Source organism: Chiloscyllium plagiosum, unplaced genomic scaffold, assembly GCF_037043375.1.
Source record: "Chiloscyllium plagiosum isolate Xiang-an unplaced genomic scaffold, Cpla_swu_hap1 HiC_scaffold_21, whole genome shotgun sequence".
Taxonomy (NCBI): domain Eukaryota; kingdom Metazoa; phylum Chordata; class Chondrichthyes; order Orectolobiformes; family Hemiscylliidae; genus Chiloscyllium; species Chiloscyllium plagiosum.
The window spans coordinates 97,568,023-97,586,884 of record NW_028270159.1 but is presented as its reverse complement, the minus strand read 5'-3'; the positions used below and the strand labels follow the sequence as shown (position 1 = coordinate 97,586,884).

Genomic DNA, 18,862 nt, shown 5'->3' with positions numbered 1-18,862 from the left:
CCCGCGAGAAATTGGGACGAGAGTGCGTTCTCACAGATTAAGGGATCAAACATTTAAGAAAATAATAAGGAGGATATTCACTCTTTCAGAGGGTAGCAAATCTGTGGGTTTCCTAAGAACAGAGGGCTGTGAAGGCGAGGTGTATTCAAGGCTGTGATAGACAGACATGGAGCATCACGGAGATGAGGATAAAAACGGGGGTTGAGAATTAACCAAATCAGCCATGATCTCATTGAATGTTGTCGCAGACTTGATCGGCTAAATTGCTTCCATCTGCTCTCATATCTTTGCCGTCATTTGGAAGATACCGGACACCATTTTAAAAGAAGAAAAGCACAACTTTAGGGTGAGGTGGTTTCAATCAAACTGAATCAAAATTATTTATTGAGCGAAAAATCACACTTGGCATGTTTCCAGATTTCTTTGCTAGCCTGACTAGCAGAGTTGATCAAGGTCGTCTGATTGTACTTGGGCATGAAACAAACAAAGATTAGTGACATAATCTTCATTTTCTTTATGTCAAAAGTAATATCTTTCCTGATGGTCACAACAAAGGAGATGGTTTCCAAGAAAAGACAGAGACTAAGTCAGCTGTAAACTAATCGATGACCAAAATATGGCTCGCGTTGTTCTCTGGGACAGATATGATTTATTGATTATTGTCATCCAAACTTTTTTTTTACCATTGAACCGTGAGTGGGAGATTGGAAACTAAGATCACCCGTAACTATTGCCATCTTTTATCACTCACATGTAGTATTTGTTTCTTGTACGGAGTGGTTACTGCGAGTGCACTTGTAAACTACACCTGCGGATGACTTCTTTCCTCACTGGTCCTCATTTCTACACAAACACGTTTTACATCCTTATCTCCTGAATCAAAGTAATATGCAACCAATTAATAAATGTCACTAATACCTTGGCATTTCACACGCCTCCGTTTGTCACCTTCCAATGTAAATTAATAATTTGCCGTGTTGCAATTGCACACAATAAGAGATAACAAAATACAGGTAGGTGTACCAGGTTTGCAAACGCACGTTATTGAAGCTAAAACGCAGGTTTCTGCCCAGAATACGATCACGGAAGCATGCACCGAACCGTCAGGAAGCACACAATAAGTCCAGTTCCAGACGGCATGACAGGAACAGCACCAGAAAAACCACCAAATTCCTTCTCTCGGCTAATATTTTGGATGTACATCTCAATGAGCAATCGATTTTTACATATGTTCTAACAGTAGTTACAACACAAGGAATTAACCAGTGCTACAGACGGTACAAGCCCCTGAATCAGAAACACTCAATGCCCTACATACAACTACAAGAACATCTGCCCATGGCGTATACTGGCTGGCTGAAGTTCATGATTGAAGCTCGCTAGTTGTCCGACTGTTTCTCCGATATAGTGTTTCGTGCAGTCCCTGCGTGGAATCTTGACAACCACATTTGTCCTGCACAAGATGGGCATTGGATATTGTTTTCTGGTGAGCTTTCCCTCAGCGAGGCTGTTGGTTTATGTGCTGTCCTAAATCCGTGTGTTCAGAGGAGTCTGGCTATCAATTTCCAGAAATTTATTTTATTAAAGGGAAGCATGGTGTTTCAATTGCTTTATGGCATATCCTAGTTGACAATTTAGTGTGCCAGACATCTGGGAATGCAGTTGTAGGATACATATTCTTGGCAAAGAGTTTGTGTGTCCGTCACTAATTGCCACGGCCAGCTGTCCCGAGTAGCTATACGTACAGACTGAAAGCATCCTCGAGAGCAGCACAACTGTAATAGAACATGGCAATCAGAAGGCAGCCAGAGAATTTCTAGAAGCAGGGCACCCATCCATGGATTCCATCAATAGACACATTGATCAGGATCCAATCTGCAACACCAACAACTGGACCCAGCGGCACTGAAACTAAATCAATTCCAACCGCCACAGGACAGCAGGCTTCACAACAGGCTCTGCAACCCTGAGGATGTTACCCAGAACTGTGAGGATCCCACTTCCCAGCACCGCAAAACATTCCAACAACATCTCCATGAAGCAGACGAGCTTCGCATCTTTCTGCTCCAAAGTACTCCGATTTTTCACAGCAGAGAATTGTACACTGAACTCCCGCGTGCACGGTGAGGATGCCAAACCCAACACGATCAATAATGGCAGTGAGAACGAGGGCAACAATTTCCATTGTCATATGGACAGCCACAAACACTCTCCTTGAAAGGTACCTTTAAATATGAAAGTCTGTGCAGCAGTATAATCGGGGAACCAAGCAGCCTGCGCTGGGTATTTATATTTCAGACAATTTCCTTTGTTCACCGTTTTCACTGAAAGTGAATGGATATTACTATTTCATTGCTGATACGAAACCAGATTCTGCATTGTATCTGCTCGCCGTTTTTGTTGTTGCAGTGGCGAAAAGGTTGGCAATCGCGATGAGAAATGTTTTTGTATTTCTCGCATTTCATTCATTACTGTCCTGGTGAAGGGGGCTGGTGATTGGTCCTCTCGATCAGATGGAGTCATCAGCGCATTGTTGACCTAATTTCATCACGAGTGCAATTGGTAAACTTCATTTTTCATGGATTATTGCTGTTCTGTTTTGTTTTATGTTTGTTGAGCACTTCCTGTGACTTGGCAATGCACTAAATCTCCAGTATGTCCTGAATTGTCTCGCTGCCGTTTCTCTGAGCAGTTCATGACGTAATCGGCTTGCACTGCAACAAAGGCAGCATGCATGCTTCGGTGTGTCTGGCAATGGTCCACCCTTTCTGTTTTGCTTCTGTTCCACATGAAGAGTTGTCAGTTTCTGGATTCGTTGGAGAGCTGAGGGGGGTAACATTATACGTGCGGTATTATTCTTCAGCCAAACTCTTTGATGGCAAAGTTGGGAAGGTGCCAAACGAATGGTCATTGGCAGCAAAAGTCCGGAAAGACCCTCATCGCTTGGTCAACTCGTCCCATCCACCCTCCAGAAAGAAAGGCAAACGCGCTTACTGCCTAACAAACAGAGTGCATTTTTTTGCAAATGGTCCATTAAAACTGGTGTCAGCTGCGGGAGCACATCAACAAAGCCGAGCACGGAAAAATACCCTACTATCGAACATGTCCCTGCTGAACAGATAACCGAAATTAATTGAACCATATTTGCCAAAATGTGTTCCTAATCTCTCCGAACGCTTCCTGTCTATGTACCCATTCGGGATGCCATTGCATTTGCCTTAAATGTGGCAAATCCTTCTGCACACACAAAAATGTCTGAGTGAACTCGCTGAGTTTCTGCATGACACCATGACCAAACTTTGGGCCAAAATTGGAAACTGCGACTAGAATAGACGGCTCTCTGATTAGCCGCAATGCACAAAGGGCGGAACGGCCTTTCCCCACTTTGTAAATCTTCGAAGACAAGTTGAAAATAATCTGCACGAAAATGTTTGTGTGAAGATTTACTTGTGAGGATTCGGTACTCTCAGCACCGTGGCCCGGATCGTATTCCCGCTCATGGAATGGTTGCATTGTTCAGCAAACGTATCGGTGTACCAGTACTTCTGCCGATTTTCCGATGCTGGAAGGTCCTTGGTTTTGTCCAAAACATTATGAAGGTTAACATAAAACGAATAGCTGCAGTAGCTGGAAATCTGAGCCAAAAACGAAACTTGTTTGCGGAACGCAGCAAGACTGGCAACAGAAACGTCGACTTTCCTGCTCCTCGGATGCTGCCTGACCTGCTGTGCTTTTCCAGCATCACTCTGATCTAAAATTAGGTTTCCAGCATCTGTAGTCCTCACTTTTACATCGTTCCTTCAGTGTCGCTGGTTCCCAATACAAGAACTCCATCTCCAGCGGTTTCATGTTTGTACCTCCACGCTGAGGATTTGAAGCGTGAAGAAAAGTAACTCACCCCGTCCATCTCTGGGGTAATTAGGGACTGAAAATGAATCGTGTCACATTGAAATATATCGAGATGCGACTTAATGTTTGTCTTTTATTGGGAACCATCTCTTTCATTGTAACCATCAGGAAAGAACATTTCGTTCGCCAGAAAAAGAAATGAATATGTCACTATTTGTTTGCTTCAGGTCCAAGAATACTCAGATCAATAGCTCCCTTGCTTACCTCTGCTGGTCATGTTCGCAAAGATATCTAGCAAATTGCCAAGTGTGATTTTCCTTTCAATAAATAATTTTGACTCAGTTTGGCTGCAAATATCTTTTCCTACCTTTGTGCTTTTCTTCTTTTACATTGGTGTCTCGCACCTTACAAATGACAGCAAAGGTCTGAAAGGAGATTGAAGCATTTAGCTCATCAAGTCAGCGAGAGCTTTCAATGAGATCACGGCTGATTTAGTCAATTCTCAACCCTCCTGCGCCGTTTGTAGTCATGGCCGAGTGGTTAAGGCGATGGATTAGAAATCCATTGGGGTTTTCCCACGTAGGTTCGAATCCTGCTGACTACGTAAGAATACTTTCCTGCTGGAATAATTTTCGCTCAAAGTTCCGAAAACCTATTTTGCAAACCAGGCCAGTAATTTGATTAGACTTGGGAAACTCGAGTTCTTCATCAGAAACGTTCCATATTTAAATCATTATCTCTGTTTCTCTTTCCAGATACATTGCTCGACACATCTGGTTTCTGCAGTTTTTATTGAACGTCCTAAGCAGAAGTGCTGCTTTTCATTAGATTCCTTTAATCCCTGTCCTCTGTTCTCTGACTCGGGTCAGTGGCAACACTTCCTCCTGCTCGTCAAAGTGCTCATTCCCCACCGCTCCCTCTCCGGTCATTACAAACAACCGCAGGAAATTGCCACTAAACCAACTTTGTTCCAAAGTGAAACTCACCAGCCTCGGGAATCTCTCCACCAAACGGGACTTCTCATCTCTGGACATGGTGCAAGCCAGAGGATTGTGAAGAGATACTGTGAAAATATTTTCAGTTGGCAGTTGGAAAAATGTTTAAGACGCAAACCATATAATTTAGGCTCCAGCTTTGGAAAACTTGAGAAACTCTTTGGGAAATGGAATCAGAGGAGGATGAAGAAGTGTGAACTTTCCGACCGAGTCGAGGACGGGACATTGACTCTGATGTTATTGGGACAGGAACTGATCTGAGACATTGAAAGAATTCTCGCTCACGTTCGTGAGGAATGCAAACTTCATCTGGACTTTGGGACAATGAAAAACTCTGGAACACTCAAGAAAAAATACAAATATTGACTGGGATCACGACAGTACGAGTACTATAGATGGGTCAGTTTTTGCCCAGTGTGTGCAGGAGGGCCTCCTGACTCAGTATGTAGACATGCCTTCAAGGGACGAAGCCACTTTCGATTTAGTACTGGGTAACGAGCCTGGCTAGGTTTTAGATTCGGAAGTAGGTGAGCACTTTGGAGACAGCGATCACAATTCTCTCAGGTTTACTTTCGTGATTGAAAGGGATAGGTGTACTCCACGGAGCAAGAGGTTCAGCTGGTGGAAGGGAAATTACGATGTATCGAGGTAAGATTTAGGAAGCGTAGAATGTGGTAGGAAACTGCAGGGGGTGAGCACATTAAAATGTGGAGCTTATTCAAGGAAAAGCTCCTGTGTGTCCTAGATAAGTATGTACCTGTCAGGCAGGGAGGAAGATATAGAACGCGTGAGCCGTGGTTTACTAAGAAAGTGGAATCCCTGGTCAAGAAGACCAAGAAGTCTTATGTTAGGATAAAATGTGAAAACTCAGTTAGAGCGCTCGAGGGTTCCAACGATATCAGGAAAGACCTATAAAGAGAGCTGAGAAGAGCCAGGAGGAGACATGTGAAGTTGTTGGCAGATAGGTTCAGGGTTAACCCTAAGGCTTTCCATAGGTATGTTTGGAATGAAAGAATGACGAGAGTTAAATTTGGGACAATCAAGGATAATAGTGGGAAGTTGTGTGTGGAGTCAGAGGAGATCGGGGAAGCACTAAATAAATATTTTTCGACAGTATTCGCTATTGAAAATGAAAATGTTGGCGAGGAAGGTATAGAGATACTTGCGTCTAGACTAGAAGAGATTGAGGTTCACAAGGAAGAGATATTCGAAATACTGCAGAGTTCAAAGTTTGTGCGAAGATTTGTAGCTCGGGTGCTCGTTGTTGTGGTTCTGTTCGCCGAGCTGGAAATTATTGTTGCAAACGTTTCGTCCCCTGGCTAGGCGACATCCTCAGTGCTAGGGAGCCTCCTGCGAAGCGCTTCTTTGATGTTTCCTCCGGTGTTTATAGTGGTCTGTCCCTGCCGCTTCCGGTTGTCAGTTTCAGCTGTCCGCTGTAGTGGTTGGTATATTGGGTCCAGGTCGATGTGTTTGTTGATGGAGTTTGTGGATGAATGCCATGCCTCTAGGAATTCCCTGGCAGTTCTCTGTCTGGCTTGCCCTATGATAGTAGTGTTGTCCCAGTCAAATTCATGTTGCTGGTTGCCTGCGTGTGTGGCTACTAAGGATAGCTGGTTGTGTCGTTTCGTGGCTCGTCGATGTTCATGTATGCGGATTGTTAGCTGTCTTCCTGTTTGTCCTATATAGTGTTTTGTGCAGTCCTTGCATGGTATTTTGTACACTACATTAGTTTTGCTCATGTTGGGTATCGGGTCCTTCGTTCTGGTGAGTTGTTGTCTGTGCGTGGTTGTTGGTTTGTGTGCCGTTATGAGTCCTAGGGGTCGCAGTCGTCTGGCTGTCAGTTCTGAGATGTTCCTGATGTATGGTAGTGTGGCTAGTCCTTTTGGTTGTGCTATGTCCTCGTTCCGTGGTCATTCTCTTAGGCATCTGTTGATGAAGTTGAGCGGGTCTCCGTTTTTGGCGAATACCTTGTATAGGTGTTCCTCTTCTTCTTTTTGCAGTTCTGGTGTACTGCAGTGTGTTGTGGCCCTTTTGAATAGTGTCCTGATGCAGCTTCGTCTGTGTGTGTTGGGGTGGTTACTTTCATAGTTTAGGACTTCGTCTGTGTGTGTGGCTTTTCAGTATACCCTTGTAGTGAATTCTCCGTTCGGTGTTCTCTGTACCATCACGTCTCGGAATGGGAGTTGGCTATCCTTTTCTTCTTCTCTCGTGAATCGGATTCCTGTGAGTGTGGCGTTGATGATCCGGTGTGTTTTTTTCTATTTCCGTGTTTTTAATGATTACGAACGTGTCATCGACATATCTGACACAGAGTTTGGGTTGAATTTGTGGTAGGACTGTTTGTTCTCACCTTTGCATAACTGCCTCTGCTATGAGTCCCGAGATTGGTGATCCCATGGGTGTTCCGTTGATTTGTTCGTAATTCTGGTTGTTGAATGTGAAGTGTGTTGTGAGGCACAAGTTCAGTAGTTTAAGACCCGATACCCAACATGAGCAAAACTAATGTAGTGTACAAAATACCATGCAAGGACTGCACAAAACACTATATAGGACAAACAGGAAGACAGCTAACAATCCGCATACATGAACATCAACTAGCCACGAAACGACACGACCAGCTATCCTTAGTAGCCACACACGCAGACAACAAGCAACATGAATTCGACTGGGACAACACTACTATCATAGGGCAAGCCAGATATAGAACAGCCAGGGAATTCCTAGAGGCATGGCATTCATCCACAAACTCCATCAACAAACACATCGACCTGGACCCAATATACCAACCACTACAGCGGACAGCTGAAACTGACAAACGGAAGCGGCAGGGACAGACCACTATAAACACTGGACGAAACATCAAAGAAGCGCTTCGCAGGAGGCTCCCAAGCACTGATGATGTCCCCTAGCCAGGGGACGAAACGTTTGCAACAAAAACTTCCAGCTCGGCGAACAGAACCACAACATACTGCAGAGTGTGAAAATAGATAAGTCAGCTGGGCCGGATGGGATCTATCTGATGTTGTTTAGCAGAAGCACGACAGGAAGGTACAAATCAAGTTGATGCAACAACGGCTTGTTTTGAGCCGCTAATTTGCAGTGAAGTGGCGGCGCCAATAAAAGGTGTCACGCATCTCGTCTAATTCCACATCCTGAGCTCGAAATGACCGGAGGTCTCTCGCTGAGTATCTGCAGGGTCTTGTTTGGACGACACCATGACACTTTTTCACTGGAGTGGCTCATGACATCGCGTCGTGACTGTGAATAAAACGATGGAAACTTCCAGCAGAGAAGGAGGCGACCCTGAAGCAGGCAGCTGCGGACAAATGTTTCTCCTTTGCCAGTGAAAGGCACTGCTTCAAAAATTGGAAACTTCGAAGTGAAGCAATGTTGGTGATTATCTTCGGTGCTTGTTCACCTTTTTAATTCTGATTCCGTGAAAGTCCATGGCATTACATATCGACATTCTGCCAAGTGCAGGCTTGTCTCTTGGGCCAGTGGCTTAATGGATAACGCGTCTGACTTCGGATCAGAAGATTGTAGGTTCGAGTCCTACCTGGCTCGAGGGGGACTGTTTTGCTTTAACCGTGGTATACGTTGACGCTCCCCTGTAAAGTTCTCTCGGGACATCGCCTCTGTGCTTCCGCATGTAAAGCTTGCATTTGTCCTATTGTCCATTTCAAATTCCAGCTCTCCACAACGGACACCTCCGTCAGTTTGGCGGTATCTTCTGGTGTGTCTCCCTCTGTGGGTGAAAATGAGCATGAGTTTCTCAAAAGAGTTACAATTCGTTATACTTCTGTCCCATTATTGTGCCATGTAAGAACATAGGATAACCTCATTGACATTTGACCTGGAAACATTAGAACACACGAGACTTTGGGCCAAAGTTCGAAACTGCGACTAGAATAGATGGCTCTCTGATTAGCCGCAATGCACACGGGCGGAATGGCCTTTTCCCACTTTGTAAATCTTCGAAGACAATTTGAAAAAAATCTGCAACGAAAATGTTCAGACAGGGTGTTTTATTTACACCAAGTACGATAGAATCAATCGCCTTGTCTTGTTATTTACTTGTGAGGATTCAGTATTCTCAGCACCGTGGCCCGGATCGTATTCCCGCTCATGGAATGGTTGTATTGTTCAGCAAACATATCGGTGTACCAGTACTTCTGCCGATTTTCCGTGCTGGCAGGTCATTGGTTTTGTCCAAAACATTATTAAGGTTAACATAAAACAAATAGCTGCAGGTGCTGGAAATCTGAGCCAAAAACGAAAATTGTTTGTGCAGCGGAGCATGACTGGCAACAGAAACGTCGACTCTCCTGCTCCTCGGATGCAGCCTGACCTGCTGTGCTTTTCCAGCATCACTCTGATCTAAAGTCAGGTTTCCAGCATCTGCAGTCCTCACTTTTGCCTAGTTTCTTCAGTGTCTCTGGTTCCCAATTCAAGAACTCCATCTCTAGCGGTTTCATGTTTGTACCTCCGTGCTGAGGAGTTGAAGAGTGAAGAAAAGTAACTCACCTCCTCCATCTCTGGGGTAATTAGGGACTGAAAATGAATCGTGTCACATTGAAATATATCTACATGCGAATTAATCTCTGTCTTTTATTGGGAACCATCTCTTTCATTGTAACCATCAGGAAAGATCATTTCGTTCGCCAGAAAAAGAAATGAATATTTCACTAAACTTTGTTTGCTTCAGGTCCGAGAATACTCAGATCAATAGCTCCTTTGTTTACTTCTGCTGGTCATGTTCGCAAAGAGATATGGCAAATTGCCAAGTGTGATTTTCCTTTCAATAAATAATTTTGACTCAGTTTGCCTGCAAATATCTTTTCCTACCTTTGTGCTTTTCTTCTTTTACATTGGTGTCTCGCACCTTACAAATGACAGCAAAGGTGTGAAAGGAGATAGAAGCATTTCGCTCAAGTCAACGGTAGCTTTCAATGAGATCACGGCTGATTTGGTCAATGCTCAACCCACCTGGGCTGTCGGTAGTCATGGCCGAGTGGTTGAGGCGATGGATTAGAAATCCATTGGGGTTTCCCCACGTAGGTCCGAATCCTGCTGACTACGTTGTGAATGCTTTCCTGCTGGTACAATTTTCGCTCAAAGTTCAGAAAAACTATTTTGTGAACCAGGCCGGTAATTTGATTAGACTTGGGAAACTCGAGTTCTTCATCAGAAATGTTCCATAGTTAAAACATTATCTCTGTTTCTCTTTCCAGATACACTGCTCGACACGTCCTGAGCAGAAGTGCTACTTTTCATTAGATTCCTTTAATCCCTGTCCACTGTTCTGTGAGTCGGGTCACTGGCAACACTTCCTCCTGCTCGTCAAAGTGCTCATTCCCCACCGCTCCCTCTCCATCATTAGAAACAACCGCAGGAAATCGCCACTTAACCATTTTTGTTCCAAAGTGAAACTTATCAGCCTCGGGAATCTCTCCACCAAACGGGACTTCTCATCCCTGGACATGGTACAAGCCAGAGGATTGTGAAGAGATACTGTGAAAATATTGTCAGTTGGCAGTTGAAAAAATGTTTAGGAAGCAAACCATATAATTTAGGCTCCAGCTTTGGAAATCTTGAGAAACTCTTTGGGAAATGGAATCAGAGGAGAATGAAGAAGTGTGAACTTTCCGACCGAGTAGAGGACGGGACATTGACTCTGATGTTCTCGGGACAGGAACTGATCTGAGACATTGAAATCATTCTCGCTCACGTACGTGAGGAATGCAAACTTCATCTGGACACTGGGACAATGAAAAACTCTGGAACACTCAAGACAATGATGTGTTTCTGTTCGCCGAGCTGGACGTTTTTGTTGGAAACGTTTCGTCCCCTGTCGAGGTGGCATCCTCCGTGCTTGGGATCCTCCTGTGAAGCGCTTCTGTGGTGTTTCGTGTGGCATTTATAGTGGCCTGTCCTTGCCGCTTGCTGTTGTCAGTTTCAGCTCTCCGCTGCAGTGGCTGGTATATTGGGTCCAAGTCGATGTGTTTGTTGATGGAGTTTGTGGATGAGTGCCATGCTTCTGGGAATTCCCTGGCTGTTCTTTGTTTGGCTTGCCCTATAATAGTAGTGTTGTCCCACTCGAATTCATGTTGCTTGTCGTCTGTGTGTGTGGCGACTACGCATAGTTGGTCGCTTCGTTTCGTGGCTAGTTGATGTTCCTGGATGCGGATCGTTAGCTGTCTTCCTGTTTGTCCTATATAGTGTTTTGTGCAGTCCTTGCATGGGATTTTGTATACTACATTAGTTTTGCTCATGTTGGGTATCGGGTCCTTAGTTCTGGTAAGCTGTTGTCTGAGTGTGGCTGTTGGTTTGTGTGCTGTTAAGAGTCCTAGTGGTCGCAGTAGTCTGGCTGTCAGTTCGGAGATGTTCTTGATGTGTGGTAGTGTGTCTAGTCCTTTGGGTTGTGGCATGTCCTCTTTCCGTGGTCTATCCCTTAGGCATCTGTTGATAAAATTGCGAGGATATCCGTTTTCGGCGAATACCTTGTATAGGTGTTCCTCTTCCTCTTTTTGCAGTTCTGGTGTGCTGCATTGTGTTGTGCCCCTTTTGAATAGTGTCTTGATGCAACTTCGTTTGTGTATGTTGGGGTGGTTGCTCTCATAATTCAGGACTTGGTCTGTGTGTGTGGCTTTCCTGTGTACCTTTGTGGTGAATTCTCCGTTCGGTGTTCTCTGTACCATCACGTCTAGGAATGGGAGTTGGTTGCCCTTTTCTTCCTCTCTCGTGAATCGGATTCCTGTGAGTGTGGAGTTGATGATCCTGTGTGTTTTCTCAATTTCCCTATTTTTAATGATTACAAAGGTGTCATCCACGTATCTGAACCAGTGTTTGGGTTGAATTTGCGGTAAGACTGCTCTAACCTTTGCATTACTGCTTCTGCTATGAGTTCCGACATCGGTGAGCCCAAGGGTGTTCCGTTGATTTGTTCGTATATCTGGTTGTTGAATGTGAAGTGTGTTGTGAGGCACAAGTCCCACGATTTAGGAAGATTAGGTAAGATTTAGGAAGCGTAGAATGGGGTAGGAAACTGTAGGGGGTGAGCACATTAAAATGTGGAGCTTATTCAAGGAAAAGCTCCTTTGTGTCCTAGATAAGTATGTACCTGTCAGGCAGGGAGGAAGATATAGAACGCGTGAGCCGTGGTTTACTAAGGAAGTGGAATCCCTGGTCAAGAAGAACAAGAAGTCTTATTATGTTAGGACAAAATGTGAAAACTCAGTTAGAGCGCTCGAGGGTTCCAACGATATCAGGAAAGACCTATAAAGAGAGCTGAGAAGAGCCAGGAGGAGACATGTGAAGTTGTTGGCAGATAGGATCAGGGTTAACCCTAAGGTTTTCCAAAGGTATGTCAGGATTAAAAGAATGACGAGAGTTAAATTTGGGACAATCAAGGATAATAATGGGAAGTTGTGTGTGGAGTCAGAGGAGATTGGGGAAGCGCTAAATAAATATTTTTCGACAGTGTTCGCTATAGAAAATGAAAATGTTGGCGAGGATGATACTGAGATACTTGCGTCCAGAGTACTAGAGATTGAGGTTCACAAGGATTAGGTGATAGAAATACTGCAGAGTGTGATAACAGACAAGTCCCCTGGGCTGGATGGGATCTGTCCTAGTATCCTCTGGGAAGCAAGGGAAGAGATTGATGAGCCTTTGGCATCGATCGTCAAATCATCGTTATCTACAGGAATAGTGCCTGTGGAATGGAGCATAGCATACGTTGTTCCCGTGTTCAAAAAGTGTCGTAGAGACAACCCTGGTAATTACAGACCAGTGAGTATCACTGCACTTGTTAGTAACGTGTTGGAAAAGGTTATTATAGATAGGCTTTATGACCATCTGGAAAAGAATAATCTGATCAGGGACAGTCAGCACGGTTTTGTGATGGGTCGGCCTTGCCTAACGAGTCTTATTGACTTTTTTGACAAAGTGACCAAACAGGGAGATTACAGTAAACCGATTGATGTGGTGTATATGGGTTTCAGAACGTTGTTCGATAAGGTTCCCCACAATAGGCTATTATACAAAATGCGGTGGAATGGAATTGTGGGAGAGATTGCAGCTTTGATCAGGAATTGGCTTGCCAATAGAAAACAGTGTTGTAGTTAATGGAATATGTTCTTCTTGGTGTCCATGTACTGGCGGCGTACCACAAGGGTCGGTGTTAGGTCCACTGCTGTTACATGAGATCTAACCTTGCCAATCAGTCTCCCATGAGGAACATTGTTGAACGCCTTACTGAAGTCCATATAGACCACATTTACTGCTCTGCACTCATCAATCTTCTTTGTTACTTCTTCAAAAAAACTCAATCAAATTTGTGAGACATGATTTCCCACGCACAAAACCATGTTAACTGTCCCGAATCAGTCCATGCCTTTCCAAATACATGTACATTCTGTTCCTCAGGATTCGCTCCAACAATTGGAGTATTCTTGGCAGATGCAGTTTCATGTCGGGATTGAGTTTTTTGAAGAAGTAACAAAGAAGATTGATGAGGGCAGAGCAGTAAATGTGGTCTATATGGACTTCAGTAAGGCGTTCAACAATGTTCCCCATGGGAGACTGATTGGGAAGAATCAAAAGACACGCTACTATTAAAATCGATAGAAACACAAAAGATGTGCAGTGCAGAGGAGTCTCAGTGTTCTTATATATGAAACGAACAAAGGTTTTCACATATTTATTTCTTGCTGGCAAAAGAAAGCCTTTTCTGATGCTCACAATTAAAGAGATGGTTTCCAAGAAAATAGGAAAATTAAGTCACCAGTAGAGTAATCAATTTCCAAGATATCCCTCGTGATTTTTTATGGGACATGTGGGATTATTTGATTGTTGTTCTGCAAACGTTTTTACAATGGAACCGAGAGTTTTAGATGGGAAGTTAAGATCACGCATGACTATTGCCATTTTTGTCACTCATACACAATATTTTTTCCTTGTACGATTTATTTCGCTTTGTGGTTACTGCGAGTGGGCTTGTAAACTACATATGCTTGTGAGTTCATGCCTCACTGTTCCTCAAATCCAGCCAAACAGACTTTACATCCTTACTTCCTGAATCAAGGTAATCTCTAACCATTACATAAATGTCATTAAAACTTCGGTATTTCACACGCCTCTGTATATCATCTTACAATATTAATTGATCCTTTACTGTATTGCAGTTGCGCATAAGAAGAGAAAAATTGAATAGAGAATTGTGGACCTCCGCTTCACACACCCGTTATTGAAGCGAAAATGCAGATTACTGCCCATAATACGATCGTGGAAGCATGTGCCAAACCCTCAGGAATCACAGAATAAGTGTAGTGCCACAGGGCATGTCAGGGACAGCACCAGAAAGACAACGGAAATGCTGCTCTGAGCTCCTATTTTGGATATATTTCTTAATGAGCAATAGAGTGTCACATGTGTTCCATCAGGAGTTACCTCACACAAGGAAGTAACCAGTGCTGCAGACGGTCATATCATCCGAGTTCCAAGCCCTGGAATCAGAGACATTCAATATTCTGTCCATAACTGCAAGGAACAGCTGTCGGAGGCGTTTATAGTCCATGTGAAATTATGAATGCAGCTCTCTAGTTGTCAGCCTCTTTCTCCTTTGTCGTGTTTAGTCAACAAAATTATTTGATTGTATCAAGGAATGTATCAAGGAGAATGGTCATTGTCTGTAAATGTCTGGAAAACATTCCTCTCTATGTCATTTCAAAACATTACGCCTCAAGAAAAAAAAAAATTCAAACGCGCTGACTTAGTAACAAACAGCATGCGTTTTTGCAATTGGTCTCTTGAAACTGTTGTCAGGTACTGGAGTATCACAGAATTTCCGAGCACGGAAGCAAACCTTCCTATCCAACTTGCACCTGCTGAACAGATGACCGTAACTAATCTAAACATATTTGCCAATATTTGTCCCTTATCTATCCGAACGCTTCCTGTCTGCATACCCATTTAGATGCCTTTGAAGTGTTGTGAGCGCACCAAACTCTGCCACTCAATGTGGCAACTTATTCCACACGCACAAAAATATCTGTATTAAAAACAAGTGTCGCTCACATCCCTTTCAAATTGTACTGCTCTCACATTAAACCTATGCTATCTCGCTTTAAACTCACGTGACTTCTGAAAAAGTGTCGATTGACTATGTCCTCTGCTCGTCTACCTCATGATTTTGTAAACTTTTCCAAGGACATCCCTCAGGCCTGCAGCTCCGGGGAAAACTGTCGAAGAATATTCAGCTTCTCACTAATGTCCACACCGTGCAAACCTTTCAAATCATTGTAAATATTTTTTTTTAATTATGCGAAGATATTCGTAGAAAGCGCCAGGGGAAATTGCCTGAAGTGAAGCGATGCTGAAACATTAGTCTTGACAGGTTTGGCGCTTAGTTATCGTCAGGGAGCGTCGCCGAGTGGTTTAATGTAGGTAAAAACAATGAATGCAGATGCTGGAGACCAGATTGAGGATTAGTAGCGCTGAAGAGCGCAGCAGTTCAGGCAGCATCCGAGGAGCAGTAAATCGACGTTTCGGGTGAAACCCTGTATTCCTGATGAAGGGCCTTTGCCTGAAACGTCGATTTTACTGCTCTTCGGATGCTGCCTGAACTGCTGTGCTCTTCCAGCACCACTAATCCAGAGAGGTTTAATGTGCTGGGTTTAGGGTCCAGTCTCTATTGCGTCGTGGGTTTGAAACCCAACTTTGCAATAGAACAGCAGCAGGCAGCTTTTTATGACAGAACTACACAGGTCCTGATATTGTTTTATGGGTGTGTTTGTTACTCCTCGGGTCTCTCACTCTCTCTGCGATAAACACGGGTACATGAGCAACTGATTCTTAAAATAATGAGAACTACTGCTGTCCACATCCTCTCGAGCACTGTGTGTTTGGATGTGCACACGCACAATTTTGCTGCCAGTTGCTGTGTCTCAAATGGTCAGTGCATTTGGCTGAAATGTTGGTTCTCCTAGCCCAAAAAGAGCACAGATCTGTACATCTCTATGACTCTAAGTATTGAGACCGACCATGTACTGACAATACAACCACGAGAACTCATCCATGATTGACCCTGAGTCCGCAGTGAGTGAAACGGTCACGTGCAGCAGAATGTGACCCCACTCTCGACAAGCCCCTGCTGCCACCAGAAAGGAGCCACTGCTGTTTCAATCAGCGGCTTCCTGCCCAGACCTGGGACGCAGCTCAATGAAACTCCTTCCTCAGGAACGGCTGTTACCGTGTGAAAGGGTAAAAAATTCGAATTCAAATTGGAAATGGCTTCAGAAGATTGTTCCTGTTTTTAAAACATTTTATAATCAGAATTCCTGTCTCGAATTTAGAAGTGGTAAACTTTGTAGGCAGGTAGATCAAAGAAAGTGTTGATGGTGAGGACTCTGTCTCTTCAGCAGACGGGATTCCCTACACTCTAATCAGAAATGATTTGGTTTCCTGAGGTATTTTCCCGATTGATTTGCAGTCTGCCAGATTGTCTGGGAATCACTTCGGCGACCTAAGGATCATGGTCGAAATATGAAAATATTAACAGAGAATCGTAAATCCCGGGGCAAGGCCTAAATGGATTGCAATGGTCTGAAGGAATAAATCTGAGAATTGAAAAGACTTGAATAATGTTAGTTGCAATGGGGAGGAATGAACGAGATTTTTGAAAATTGCCGTGTCAGCTGAATTAAACTCAGTATGAAATGATAAATTAACCAATACCAATCCTGTCCTGGCTCGCTCAGTCGGTAGAGCTAGAGGCCTTTAATCTCAATGGCGTGGGGTCGAGACCCACGCAGGGCGCTGTTGTTTGTTAATATGTTTGCCGCTCTCCATTAATGTTACAACAGCGAATTCGCTCACTGAGGCAGGTTTTGTTGACACATTTTTCCTCCGTTTTTGATCATCTCTTGGTTTCTGAGTGAAAACTGTCTCCACTGTTCTGCAGGTGCAAGAGACAAGGTTATCAGTTCAGCCGAATATACTATAAACGATGTCTCTTCCAAAACGCGAGGTACCATTCCAAACGTGCCCCAACCAAAATGTCCAGAGACGTCGAATGCGAATGGCCACATGAGAGTGATAGCTGCGTGTCAAATGGTGTTGCAATAGAATTAACTGAATGTGAATGCTCTGATGGAAACCGAATGGAACTCTTCCTGAAATTTTCCTAATTCACTCGGTAAATGATGCTGTTGTGTACTGATATGGGTTTACATCATGAACAGCTTATTGTCAGTAACACGGGTGGGGGTGATGCAGGATCGTGAGGGTTCTGTGTGAGTCAGAAGTGATTTGTTCGAACAGGGAATTCAAACGTCCACAGAGCAGACATAGCTGAATGGTCCAGGTTCACACTACTCCCTTCTGTTTCAGTACCAACAAAAGAAATTGCGGGAAAATCTCAGCAAGTCTGGTAGAATCTTGGAATGGAAAACCGAGTTAAGTCTTCAAGACCAGTGACATTTATTTCTCCATGTCCATCTCCGTCTACCTTTTTATTGAATATGTCCTGACTCCCAACTTTATACTCAGTTTCTCTTTTATTACTCCGTCTCCAAACATTCTCCCAGTCTCCAAATTTAATAGCAGAACTGTTTCATCTCTCACCTCGCCGAGTTATGAGAGGAGGACTTCGAAATGCACGATTAACTCTGTTTCTATTCTATGAAGATTTGTTTCTCTTCTTGTGGCTAATCTGAATGAAAACCATTTTCTGCTTCCACAGAGAGCACAGACCAGGTTCTGCCAGAAGGAATCCAGTGATTGATTGTATCCAACTGGAATCATAGAGTCATAGAGATGGACTGCAGGGAAACAGACCCTTCGTTCAAACCTGTCCATGCTGACCGGAAATCCCAATCCAATTTGGTCCGTCTTTCCAGCACATGGCCCATATCCCTCCAAACCCTTCCTACTCATATACCATTTAAAATGCCTCTTAAATGTTGCAATTGTACGAGCGTCCATCACATCCTCTGGCAGCCATGGCAACACATACACGAATAAATTGTCACTGCAAATCCACTCTAAGTATCTCGCCTTTCTGAGCTGAACCTATCTCGCTGTTCATTCAATGTCGCTATGTCTAATTCTTGGAACTCCCTCCCTATCGACATCATGGCTGTATCACTGTGTTGAGCACTTCGAGGACGATGTAAAGTAACTTACCATCTCAATCTCTTGAGTAATTATGGTTGGGCAGTGAAGCCTATCCCAAAGAGTGACGTGCATTCTTCAGAATTTCGTTTGAAAAAGCTGCAGTTTCCAACTGGAAACCCAAAAGTGATCCGGAACAAATGTAAAGTTTCGAAGGGAAAGTAGGATAACCTGAAAGTCAATTATGACTGGGATGAATGAGGCAGAAAGTGAGTGAGGAGCTGTTGGTACAAGGATGAATGTCAGTGCTAATGGTTTAGCCCTTACTGCCCACTGTTAACACCGACTCACACACCACTCCTGGTAAATTCACCACAATTACCCTGGTCTCTTGGTATGAGTTTCCCTCTGTGCATATTCACGCGGTAAATCGGCCCAGGGATGATGAACGCATTCTGTTTATCCTGTCAGGTTAAAGAGGTGAAGGCATCAGTTTGAAATCAAAGCAAGAAGAGATTGCCTCTTCCTGTACATTTTCATTGGAGAGTCACCAACTGTGAACTTCTTTCCTGCACAAGCGGACGTTGATATAAATTCTCATCGAGCAGCTTTATTACAGAAAGGTGGTCCGATTAACTGTGATCAAATACTTCATTAAATGCCATTATTGATTTGAAGAACAGTGTCTGTGGTTTCGTCAGTTAAAGCATTTGGTAATAACTAGGCGTTAATGGTGTCAAATGCTGTCAAATGTTCTGTACATTGAAAGTTCATTGTTTAAACTTCTTGTAAAAGCCGTATTGTTTATCCAACATCGCGAAAGTGACGGCTCAGCATGCTTCTTGTGTTTGAGCTCAGACCGTTGTTATTTCGTGCTACCAAGACCTACCGTCTGATGTGGACCC

The 18,862-nt window shown here is 43.8% G+C and overlaps 2 non-coding genes across 2 annotated transcripts; both read left to right on the top strand.

Annotated features, from left to right (window-relative positions):
* The first annotated feature begins 4,371 nt into the window (after window positions 1-4,371).
* trnas-aga (transfer RNA serine (anticodon AGA)) lies at window positions 4,372-4,453 on the top strand. Its single transcript has one exon. It is a non-coding gene; the product is annotated as a tRNA-Ser (tRNA).
* Window positions 4,454-8,335: 3,882 nt separating this feature from the next.
* trnar-ucg (transfer RNA arginine (anticodon UCG)) lies at window positions 8,336-8,408 on the top strand. The gene has a single exon. It is a non-coding gene; the product is annotated as a tRNA-Arg (tRNA).
* Window positions 8,409-18,862: the final 10,454 nt, after the last annotated feature.